This window comes from Sturnus vulgaris, chromosome 17 (genome assembly GCF_052056855.1).
Source record: "Sturnus vulgaris isolate bStuVul1 chromosome 17, bStuVul1.hap1, whole genome shotgun sequence".
Lineage (NCBI taxonomy): Eukaryota > Metazoa > Chordata > Aves > Passeriformes > Sturnidae > Sturnus > Sturnus vulgaris.
In genome coordinates, this window is record NC_142259.1 from 11869353 (window position 1) to 11882134 (window position 12782).

A 12782-nucleotide genomic window follows, 5' to 3' on the forward strand; every position below is an offset into this window, starting at 1 on the left:
CTAAGGAACATGTGAGTCCATCAGCTCTCCTGCTTGCTCTGCTCTACCCACACTTCCCACATGCAAGCAGTGAGTAAACTACCACACCACTTTACTCCTTTCCTTTTCTTTAAAAGGAGTTTCGCTCAAGTTGAAATGTTGAAGAGCAGCAACTCCACAAAGTGCAATGGGTAGGTCGAGAAGCTATCAAAGACCTCCCTGCTATCTTCAATTTTTGGAGAGAATTAATAATCTCCTGAGCAGGCAGTAGCACAGAGGAGGGAGTTTTCAACAAGAAAAGCTCAGTGGCAGCTCTGCCTCACTCTGCCAGGCAGCAGCTCCCTGGAGAGCTCTGCCATGTAAGGGTGGCAGGAGCTGTGGCTGTGCCCCAGCGTGAGCCTCACATGGTTTTGGCCTTTGTCTGTGTCCATGTGTGTGCAGAGGTGTGTGTGTGTGTGCTTAAACACACCCACTCTTCCAAAATCTCAGTCAATGCCATGGATCGTGGGGCTTCAAACCCTGTATTCTATCATTTATTTTTGCAATGAAATGAAGATGTCGATCCAGCAGAGGTTTGCCAAGTAATTGTCACCTAAGTGGGTTCTGTGAAGGCACAGATGTGAGAAGAGAAGGAGCTGGGGAGACCTTGGAGCATCTTCCTTTAGTGCCTAAAGGATTCTGAGGGAGCTGGGGAGGGACTTTGGACAAGGGCATGGAGTAACAGGACAGAGGGGAATTTCTTTAAACTGACAGAGTAGGTTTAGGTCAGATAGTAGGAAAAAATTCTTCCCTGTGAGGGATTTCCCAGAGCAGCTGTGACTGCTCCATCCCTGGAAGTGTCCAAGGCCAGGTTGGACAGGGCTTGAAGCAACCTGGGCTAGTGGAAGGTGTCCCTGCCCATGACAGGGTGTTGGAATGAGACGATTTTTCAGGTCCCTTCCAGCCCATTCAGGGATTCTGTGTCTCTTGCAGAGTGCTCTGGGCACAAGTTGCCATTCCTGACCAACCTTAAACTTGGAAGAGCATCCAAGGCAGGCAGAGCAGGCAGAAGCTCCACCAAGACTCCCCACACAGTCAGACAGCCACAACACACTGCTCGTGATCATCCCCTTCCCCCAAGAAGCAGATGATTCCCCAAATAATTTGATTTTCAGTGCTGGGCTGGGAGGAGCTCCCACCACCTCCCTTAGCTGGGGACTGCAGGGAGCAGACCTGATTTCCACATTAGCATCCCCAGAGCCCATTTCCAGCTGTGGAGAGATTTGCTGGGTGGTGAAAGCACAGCAGGAGCTGCTCATTCAAAAGCAGGGAATGGCATCAATGAATTCCAGCAGAACCTCTCTGCTTGCAGGGGAGCACTGCAGAGCTGGGATGAAACCTCTGATGCTGCTGTTAATTGCAGCCTTTGCCTCACAGGAGCTGCTGTCTTTATTAATGCAATTATGATGTAGCCAAAGGCAGCAAATGCTTCTGTTGACCTTGCTGGGGGAACAGAGGCCTTCAGTCTCCACAGGAAATTGCTTCCTCTCCTGGCAAATGGCACATAACCCAGTGTTGTCCCATTCCTGCAGATTCACCATCTTGTCATTGGACCAGACAGGATGGAAATTGCTGTTTGATGCCACCCCCCTCGCTCCTGCAAGTCAGAGATAAAATCCAACAGTGTTTCCTGTCTTTCAGTATGGGAAGATCAACAATAAAACTTAACATTATACTAGAAGTCACTCTTGTATTATGAATTACAAAAATAGTAATAATAACCCTTAAAGAGTCCTAATTACAGACATTTCTGAGCTGTGATTTAATTGTATTTTGATGACTGAATTCAGTTAGCCTAAAGGCATTCAACGTGGAGACCTGATCTAAAAAAAAATGCACAAATAAATTGAAATTCTATATTGTGGCAAGAAGCTGCCATTAACAATATCAGGATTGGCGGGGGGGGAAATGTCTTAATCATTAAAGATTGAGATTTCTGACCACCCACTACAGACTTACAATCAAAGCAGGTTCCAATCTCAGAGCAACTTCCACTCCTAGTGAAAAGCACATTTCCTAAGGTTATGATATATCCTTAGTAAATAAAAATTCAAAAGAGGATGAACAGATGTGGTTGGATTTTAGAGGACCAAAAAAACTATTCTCCAGACATGAGTCCCAACACTTTAACCCCAGGAGCTCTAGAATTGCACTGACTGCCACCAAGGTTTGAGTTTTCCCATAGATCAATCACTGAAAGAAGAACATCCCACTATGGGATGTCTCAATTTGACAGCCCAAGGCAGACACAGAGTGGAAAATGAGAACTGCTGCTTTCCACAAAAGTCTGCTGAGATCTGGGGGGGGGGGATGGATGGCTTGTCCAATGTCAGTCAAGAAATCATCAACACAGCTATGGAACCTCCTGGTGACACTGGACTACCTCTCCTGGTGGTGGCCCCAGGGCAGCCAGTGTGACAGCCACAAGGTCTTTGGCTGGGTGTCACTCCAGAATACACTACAGCCTCCACCTCCAGCACTTGCCATCCTTGAATATTTGTTGGGTTTTTTGGGAGTCGTCTAAAGCAAGGAGACCTGCACGATCTTTTCTCAAAGTACCTGGAAAAAGGACAAAAACTCCTACAAGGTTATATTGCAAAGCAGAGTGTTGGGAATTAAGACAAACAAATGACTGCATGCAGAGGCAGGGAAGGCAGATTGGGCAGGCTGCCTGCACCTACCCTGAGGGCTGGCACAGACTGGGACAAGGCTCTGGGGAGCCCTGTGTCACCAGCTAAGGGCCCAGAGAGCTCCAGAGCCTCCCACGACATGAGGGAATAGGACATGGCCAGATGCTTTTAGTCAGATGACTCATAGCCAAGAAGCCTGGGGGCCAGAGTTTCAAAAGACATTATAATGCATTAGTCAACCTTAAAGTAAAGGCTTCTGTGGACCTCAGTATCTCAAAATAATTATGCCTTGGAGACATGCCCGAGGTGGCACAGCCACAGTGACAGCACAGGGGAGCAGCTCTGAGCCCCTGAGCACCCTCCTGCAGCCCAGCCACCAACACCATTAACGAGCACTGGGGCATTTGCTTGAATTTCCCTGTGCTTCTCCCAGCTCGTGAGAGCTCTCCATTCTGCATGATGCTAGAGTTTAGTCTCCTACTGTTCAGCATGAAAAACTGGCATAAAAGCAGCAGCTGGTGCTCACAGTATCTGCTCAGTCCCTAACACCACCCAGCATGTGCTAGTACTGAATATTGATGAAACTCAGATCTTATTACAACAGAGCACAATATGTTCCTTGCCTATGCATTCCCTTTAAGCACAAAAAAATAGTGCTAAATTAGGATCCAGGTCAGGTCCAGTTTCAGAAAACCCACTTAAGCCAAGGTTTGGGGGAAGCCTCGTGGGTTTTGCCTGGCTCTAGAGAGGATTGCTTTCTACTGCAGGAGTATAACCCAGCTGTAAAATGAGCCCAAAGTCTGGGGGTGTCAGAGTTTCACCCACCTCTGCTGAAGAACACACTTGGATCCGATCTGATGTCACATGTCTTGAAGATAAAGGCAAATTAACCACTTCAAAGCAGCAAGTGCTTCCACGCAGCCAATTTTGTTCTTTCTATAGAATCCAAAATAAAAATCCCTGTTTACCAAAAATCAGTTTTTCATCAAGTTCAAAATGGGAAATGAAACGTTATATGAGCTGTATTGGTGCAGAAATAGAAACACAAGTGTAAAGGATAAGACAACACTATTCCAGATATATTTTGAACAAGTTTTACTTCTGGGAATTTAGTGAACTTAGAACTGTGCATCATTGATTCATCCTTTGGTAGTGCTCCAAATTACACAAGATCCACATTATTAACTTGTGTAGTTGATAAAACACATTATGAATTCCCACATTCACCCCCACAACCAAAGAAATCCGGAGGAACAGCAAAAGCAGTTTTAAATACCCTGGTGGTCCTCAAGGCAGTAGAAGATTGTAAAGAGAAGAAAAGATCTGAAAGTCATGGCAGGGGAATATGCACGTTCTTGCCTTCCAGCTCCCACACACAGGGCTCGTTCCTGATGGTGGGGTTGATCCCAGGCACCATCCCAGCACCCCTGTCCCACCTTACAGGCCAGAAACGAGGTGGGAAGAGACCTCAAAGGGCAGCTCTGCATTGGGGGAGGATCATCTTCACACAAACCATGGCTTAATTCCCTTTTCTGACACCATGCTTGTGCTCAAGTGCCCTGGTGCCAGTCCTGGATTATCCTTCCTGTTGGGAAATTGCACTCAATGCTCAAAATAGCTGCACCTAAACCCATGACTTCTCCTCCCATGAACGGTGGGCAAAGAGAGCATTTTAGTTTTATATTCTAATTCTTCTCTGACATATTTGCAGCTGAGACTTTCTGCTTGACCTCATTTGCAAATTTAATAAGAACAATCCCTATCTCATCCTTGAGATGATTAATGAAGACACTGATTGACAGAAAACCCTTTGCAGAACCCCACTTTGTGAAGTTTTCTTTTTTGATAAGAAATAACTTTCCAACATGGCTTTCCAACCAGTTTTGTAACCACCAAATGAAAATTTTCTTCTAATGACGTTTCTCTATCTTGATTATCAAAACATAATTGGAGAAAATCAAAAGCTTTATTACTGTCAGTTTATACAAAAACCACCGCTTTTTTTTTGCTCATAAAACTGAGTTATACTGACACAGGAGAAAAATCAAAATGTTTTGGAAGCCACTTGTTCTAGGCAAAGCCCATGGGATGCTGCTGACCTCCTCACTATGTGCTAACAATTTCATTATTTGCTCCAAGGTTTTCCTGGCAGATAAAGTTAAACTGCTGGTCTGTACATGGAGCTTCCTTAACCCCATTTGAATGGGAATTTTTTTTTTTTTTTAAATCTTTGCAAGGAGACATTACCCACAGTTTGCAATGTCTCAAAACCAGAGGTGAACAGCTCCATGGTGGAGCAAATCACCCTGTGGTGATTTTCCCCAGCCTAGGTGATTTGAGATCAACAATCCACGCTTTTTAATTTCTCTTTCCCTGTGTTGGCTGCCTGGTGGCAGCTGCACATTTGAGTTGAATCTGGAGCAATTCAACACCAGAATGAAGGAGCTGGGCTTTGCTCCTCCACAAACTTCCCTCCCCTCTGAGGGAAGCCCAACACTTCCCCAGCTATAACAGTGGTGGGAGTCTGCACCACTTAATTAGTGGTTTGTCTGGAGTCTCTTCTGCCTTCACTGAGAGCCAGGATTAAAAAACACATGAAGGAAACGAATTTTCTTGTATTTGGGCTTGGTTGTTTATTAAATCTTATCTAAAGTACAGAAAGTTCAGCACCACTTCTAGCTACCAGCTAAAAGTGAGCAAAGTGGAGCTGAATCCAGCTAGTTACAGGGTCTCTTAAAGCTAAACAGTCCAATAGAGAATTAACACCTGTATTACTTATACTTTTAACCCAATAACCAAATTCCTGTGACCCTCAATGCAGCACTAACTGTCCAACCAGAAACTACTGCCTGAAACCATGAAGATGAAGGAAGATGAACACTGAAAGAGACAGCACCCAAAATCCTCCATCTTGTCCCATAACTATTACTATATTATAAAAACCTCAAATTTAAAACCCTTCACCATATGAAAGCATATTTAACTACACACCAGTGATTTTAACTCCATCACTCAAATTTGGAGCCTTCTCCAAGGCCTCAGGTCCAAAGCAGTGTTCTCCTGGGGGTCAGAGTCAGAAAGCACAGAAAGCTCAAAATCCCCAGATTTCTGGGATCCAACACCCAGGTGCCTCTTGTGTCCAACACACTTGTGCAGAGCATCCTCCTCCCTGTCCTTCCCAGTTCCCTCTCCATTTTGAGCCCTGGCCTGTTTGTTCTGCCCTCCCAGGCTCACACACTAGGCTTTTGTGCTCCTCCTTAGTAGTTTGACCCAGTTTCCCCAAGTCTGGACTGTTCCGCTTTCCATCGTGACTTAGCGCTAGCAAACAAAGCCTGGGAGCTGCAGAGACAAAGCACATCAGAGAGATCTGGGCCACCACCAGCCCTGTCCAGGGCACCAATTTCCCTGTGCATACTGATCCGAGGGCCCTGTGCCTGCAGGAAAACAGGGCACACGTCTGGGGATGCAATCAGCAAAGGTTTGCGCAGATGCCGGCAAGGACGCGCCTGTGCTCGGGTGTCCTCAGCACAAAGGAGGCTCTGCCTCGCACGATGAAGGTGTCACAGGCCAAACTGGAGGGACTGGCACAGGGAACTGGGAGCAGGTCTCCAGGCTGTGGTGTGGGAGCACAAGAAGCACAGGGCAGGGAGCTGGTGTGATGTCCTTCCATCGCAGGAGGACGGGGAGCTGCTGGAGAGAGCCCAGAGCAGGCACCGGGATAATGAGAGGGATGGAGCAGCTCTGCCGGGAGGAAAGGCTGGGAGAGCTGGGGGTGTTCAGCCTGGAAAAGACAAGGCTCTGGGGTGATCTAATCACAGCCTTCCAGTGCCTGAAGGAAGCCCACAAAAACAATAGAGAGAGTATTTACAAGGGCCTGCAGTGACAGAACAAGGGGGAATGGGCTCAGACCCACAGAGAGGAGGTTTAAATGGGATATTAGGAAAAAATTGCCATCTGGGATGCAATGGCACAGGTTTCCAGGGAAGTTGTGGCTTCCCCATCCCTAGAGGAGTTCAAGGCCAGGCTGGACACGGCTTGATCTAGTGGAAAGTGTCCCTGCCCACGGCAGGGGTTGGAACAAGACAACCTCTGAGGTCCCTTCCAACCCAAACCACTCCATGATTCTGTGATGAGTCGCTCCCCCTGTGACCTCCTGCTGCCCTCAGTGAGAGGAAAGAAGCAATAAGGAACCAAGGAGACTACACTGAGCAGCCCCATAGACAAAAATCCCATTTGGGTGCTCTACTTGGTGGCAAGATTTGAAAAGGCCCATGCAATCTAGGAATTCTTTACAGGCAGTTTGTCCAGCTGTGGAGAGGCTGCAAAGATGCTTGTCCAGAGGGCAGATCAGCATCAGGGAAGGAATGCACTTGGAGGCATTTAAAGAGTGCTGAGGACAACAGCTTGTGCTGTGACAGGGAAGGGGAGCAGCAGGGCTGCAGGCAGAGGGGAGGTGGTCCTGGAAAATTTGCTAAAACAAGATTCCCAAGGAAGTTTTAACCAAGCAGAATAGAGCAGGACTGTATTTGCTGAGGGATGAACAGGGCAGCAGCAGAGGAAAAGTCACATTCCCGATTTTCTGACATGTCTGGGTCTACCTGAATACCCAGTCATGGTGTTCTTTTCTATCTCAATGGAAAACAGTCTTGGTGAGGAGAAGAAAACAGGATTCATGACACTAAGTTTGCATTTTTCTGGAAGTCCATTAAGAGAAATAATAAGAGTTGGCTTGAGGTACCCCACACCTGCAGTAACCTGGAGAAGCCCCCAACCCACTGTGGCTGTGGAAGTTTTTAATACTTCCCCCTGCACTCTGTATCCCTGGCAGCCCCAGAAGAAACACTGGATTCCTAGATTAGCTGACAGGCACACACAGCACACCTGCACAGCTGGACCAGAAGAGTTGAATTATAGAAATGTCAGGCAGAAATTCTGCAAAATTCAGAAGGAGCTTCAACATCAGGACCCAGAGGGAAATCTGAGTCTAAAGGAGCAACAGGGAGCTGACATGAATGATAATCATAATATTGCAGCAGATCAAGGAGGGAATGGCATGGGGAAGAGTCTGAGGACTCTGCCATGCAGAGATTGGGCTGATGGCTGTAACTGCAGAGGTCACTGAAGAGACAGGCTGAGATTTTTGTCTGGACAGAGGAAACACAAGTGGAGTGGCCAGGCAGAGAGAGAATTTGTCTGCACAAAATCAGGAGCTGAGCTTTTCTTAGAACCACAGAATGGTTTGGGTTGGAAGGGATGTAAAGTTCACCTCATTCCACCCCCTGCTATGGACAGAGACACCTCCACTACCACAGGTTGCTCTAATCCCATCCACCATGACAACCTTTGCAGCAGGTAACAATTCACTGTTGCCTTAGAGCAGGGGTGCATTATATCACAAAACAGTTCATTAGGAAAGACTGGGGGAAGGTCACCCCGAGTGACTGGATGAGATAAATTAATCACATTTGTTGGTGAAAAATACAAGTGATCATCATTTTTACTGCTGTAGAAGCACAGCTTAAAATAACTGTGTGGACAGTAATGAAGGGCCCTGCCAATCAACACGAGCTAGAGAAAAAACCCAAACCAAGATTATTTTGGTTTTGGAGCATTACAGGGGTAGCTTGCAACTTGTGTTTTACTTGTTAGCTGGCCAGGTTATTCCTCAGAATAAAACCAAACAGAAAAAGGCAAATTCAACCAACTGAATTAATTGCACCAGTGCAACCCCATTGCCTCTGGAAGTCACCCACAGCTCTCCTGGGGTACAGAGACACACACATCACTTGGTGAGAGCACAGAGCTCTGCCCATCATCAATCTGCACTCGGGAGGGACAAATCCCAGCCCATCTCCACAGTGGGAACACGGGCAAAACCCAGGAGCTGACACAAAGGGAGGGTTTGAGGAGCCAGGCAGGCTGGCAGGGGCTCAGCTGCTGCTGGAAGCAGCCAGAGCACTGGGAGTGAAGGGGATCTCTGTATTCATGGACATCTCAGGGCACCTTTGGCTCACAGTGGGTTTGGACAGCAAACACACAGCACTGGGAATTGCTGCCTAAATTATTCAGCCTCAATCCAGTACTTATTGCTACTGAAGCACTTGGAGGGAAAATCTTTCTTTGACTTCAGAGGACTCCAGATCAAACCTCAGTCATGCTTTTATTTCTAGATGGAGAAGCTGTGAAATTAAAAAATTAAAACACAGGTTGACATGAAATTCCCGGATTTTTTCATATTTACCACTACGCCTTTTTTTTTTTTTTTTTTAAATAACCTAGATGTTTGCTTGAAAAGAAAGCAGGATCCCTATGGCAAATATTTGTCCATTCATTCATTTTCTTGCAATTTCTCTGCCAAATCTTCTCGGCACCATCCACATTTTCCATGGCACTGATCAAAGGTATCATTACTAACAAGGAGCATCACTGGACAGGGCATGTTCAAAAAAAATCATTTTCCCCTTACAAGACTCTCAGATCAGGAGCTCAGCATTGAAAAAGCCCCAAAAATCTGTCAGATGCACAAAGTGAGTGGAGTAAAAAGGCACTGGAAGGGTTGTGGGACAGAAATCCCACAGGGTAAGCACACACTCTGGAACCCAGCAGTGCCATCACCACCAGCAGGTGAAAAGCTTTGTACAAAGTTAAGAGAATCCCAGGAATGCAATAGAGCCATGGGAAACAGCACAGAGGAGAGTGGGTGACAGGAGCTGGGACACAGGCTGGCACTGGGGACAAACACCTCACTGATGGTCACACAAAGACATGCAGAGGTGGGCAGGGCTGGGGTTAGGAGAGGCAGAGAAGGCGGAATCAGCAACCAGTACATGAAAAGTGCGTGGGATAAATTTAGACATAATTCAGCTCCAGACCGTGAAGGAAGCAGCAGTGCTCTGAAAGCTTCTTCAACAACAAAGGAAGAGCAAAGGTGTAAAGGTGTGTTAGCAAACAAAGAACTGACCCGGGGCAAGAAAACCAAGACCACCACTGAGAACATCACATCCTTAGCAAAGGATTCAGGCACTGGCAAATTGCTGTAACCAGAAAAAAACCACCAACCTCAAGAGCCAGGGGAACAAGGCAGGGATGAGCACAAATCCCTTCCTCCAAAAGAGAGGTAGAATCCAAGGGCACGTTTAAATGCTTTAAGTTAATTATTTTTCTGTAAAAACGTACCTAATTAAACTACTAAGATATTGCATATACCAGTAATAGGTCCGTGGCTTTGCTCACACATTGGATGTGCTTCCTTTCACCTGCAGTGACAGCAGGAATGGCTTTAGACTGTCAGAGATATTGGGCAGGAATTGTTCCCTGTGAGGGTGGGCAGGGCTGGCACAGGGTGCCCAGAGCAGCTGTGGCTGCCCCTGGATCCCTGGAAATGTCCAAGGCCAGGCTGGACAGGGCTTGGAGAACCCTGGGACAGTGGCAGGCGCCCCTGCCATGGCAGGGGTGTCACTGGATGACCTGAAAGGTCCCTTCCCAACCCCAAACCCTCTGTGGTGCTGTGATTAAGCAGAACATTAGCAGCATTAATTTCTGAGTGAAAAGTGGACCAGTAGAAGGGGCCATTTGTGAATTGTTCACTGGGATTTGGTGACTCCTTTCCCTCTGGTTAGGTTTTCCTGTGGAAGGGACTCTCCCTAGCTGCAGCTGCTGCTGTTACTCACTCCCCATTTTTCTCCTTTAACAGACTTTGCAAAGGAAACCCTCAGTTTCTGACAAAGCCACAAATTAATTTTCTGTTATACCCAGAAGCTGCAGCAAAGGCTGCCGTGTCTCAGTGACGTTGTCCCCTATCCCACAGCACCATCTCGTGGGAAACTGCAGCTTGGAAAAACCCACCAGCAAAACCACCAGCTTGGAATAAATACACTTCCAAGAATGCCACTGCTCTTCTCTCAGCTCCAAATTATGTTTCCAGAATAGACAAATATATACATAACCAAGGACATGACTATGCACATACCTTACACGAAAATTTAGTCTGTAGTTAATATAAGAAGTCGTCATCATTTAATGTCCAGTTAGTGGTTTAAATAAAATCACTTTATTGCTTGGACAACTGCCCAACAAACAAGGACCCACATCATAAATATGCACACATAAAAATCGCCATCAGTACTCATTAGAGTAGCCACCTTGTTGGCAGACTCAACAAAAATGGAAAGGAGATTTGCTTATGTGACAGCATAATATCTGAAGCCAAAATAAAAATGGCTGAACAAACACAGAAAGCACAAGAAAAGAAAACTTCCCATGAAATCAGATGAATTTAAAATCCATCCATCCATCAATCAATCACATTTGATTGATTCAAAATCAAGTGAAAGCTAATACATAGAGTGTGTTGCTTTGTTGTCAGTTTTCATAGCTTAGTCAAAATAAGGCAAGGGAAAATTCTTGCAAACAGTATAAGAAAACACAATTAAACCAATACATACGAGACACTGTATATTATGTATATGTGCACAGCAGGATAAACGCTGCATCTTTGCAGGGCTTGCAGTGCTTCCCCTAAAACACGAAGAAGTGACAGGGAAGCACCTCCATGGCACAGCCTCACCCCCAGTTTATCTTTCCAGGAGCAGAAGTGCAGAAATGCACCTGGGTCTTTTCTCCCAGGTAACAAGTGTCAGGACAAGAGGAGATGACCTCAAGTTGAACCAGTGGGGTTTGGATTGGATATTACAAAAATTTCCTCACTGAAAGGGTTGCCAGGCATTGGAACAGCTGCCCAGGGCAGCGATGGAATCATCAGGCCTGGAAATGTTTTTTTAAAAAGGTGTAGATGTGATGCTTAGGGACGTGGTTTATTGGTGGCTTTGGCAGTGCTGGGTTAATGGCTGGAACTCAATCTCAAAAGGTTTTTCCAAACTGAATTATTAAACTATTGAATCATATGAATTATTACTGATTTATTGAATTATTTGAACTGTTTAGCCCATCTGTGAAGTGCTGCATTGCAATCCCATCCCTCACAGAAGACTCTCCAGTGCTGCCTGCTCAGCTCTCAGCAGGATCAGTGAGAGAAGAATCCATGCAAACCCCTGACCTCCTATTCGTGTCCAAGAGCTGGCAAACCCTCCACCTCAAATATCCCTGAAAAGAATCCCCAAAGCCATAAAATAGTTTCATAAAATATCTCCTTGGCTGCTCTGGGAGATCTTTCAGTGGGCCCAAACCCATGTGCCTGAAGGATATGTAAGAGAAGCTTAGAACAAAGGAAGTTTTCATCATCTCAAGAATGTATTTGTATTTGTGGTTCTGTCTTTTGGAGGCCATGACTGAAGTGGGCCAGCTATTGCTGGGATAATTTTTCCAATATTTACAAGATTTCCCATGGCAGCACTGCTGGGTGTCAAGGAAGAGGGGGTCCAGACCCTGGATATGGGTGAGGTTCCAGCCCAGAGAATGTGCCAGGCTTAGACTCAGAGCCTGTTCTTTCTCCTAAGATTTCCTTGGGAGGTGGAATTACCATGTTAAAAACCATTGTTTAATGAAATTTTACTTATTTTCTACATGGAAAAAACATGATTTCTATCTCAGCACCCAGCTTGCAGCTGCAGATTTGCAGGATTCTGGGAAAAACAGAGGAGAAAGAGTGCTCCCAACCCTGAGTGCTGCAGGACATCAGCTGAGTCCCACCATGGGCCATGGGGTCACCCAGTACCTTCACCTGCTGGGAAAGCATCACCAGAGCCTGTTTCAACAGCACAGCTTTCCCTGATGGGCCTCCACACAGGTATCCCATAAAAACATCTTCTGCTGCATCATTAATAAAATGATCATCCTTTTTAGAAACTCTCACCCTTCTTAGCCAATGATGCAGTGAGAACAGTGGGAGTAGCAAATAGCTGCTCTCTGCTGCAAACATTTGACATAAAGCACATCAAATTAGCAGCTAATGCCTCTTCCTTCCACATCCCACAGCTCTGGGAATCCCCTTTGGGAGCAGCAGCCTGCACACAAAGGCACGAGCCCCAGACTTTCAGCTGCACCTCCCACCTCCATACCCAAAAGTAGAGTTCAGCCTCCAGCTTGGAGCTGTAGGAGCTTCCAGGTCCTGCAAACCCAGCCCTGGAGGGTTATTAATGATCTCCATTTATACCATCACGCTGGAAATGTGGCATG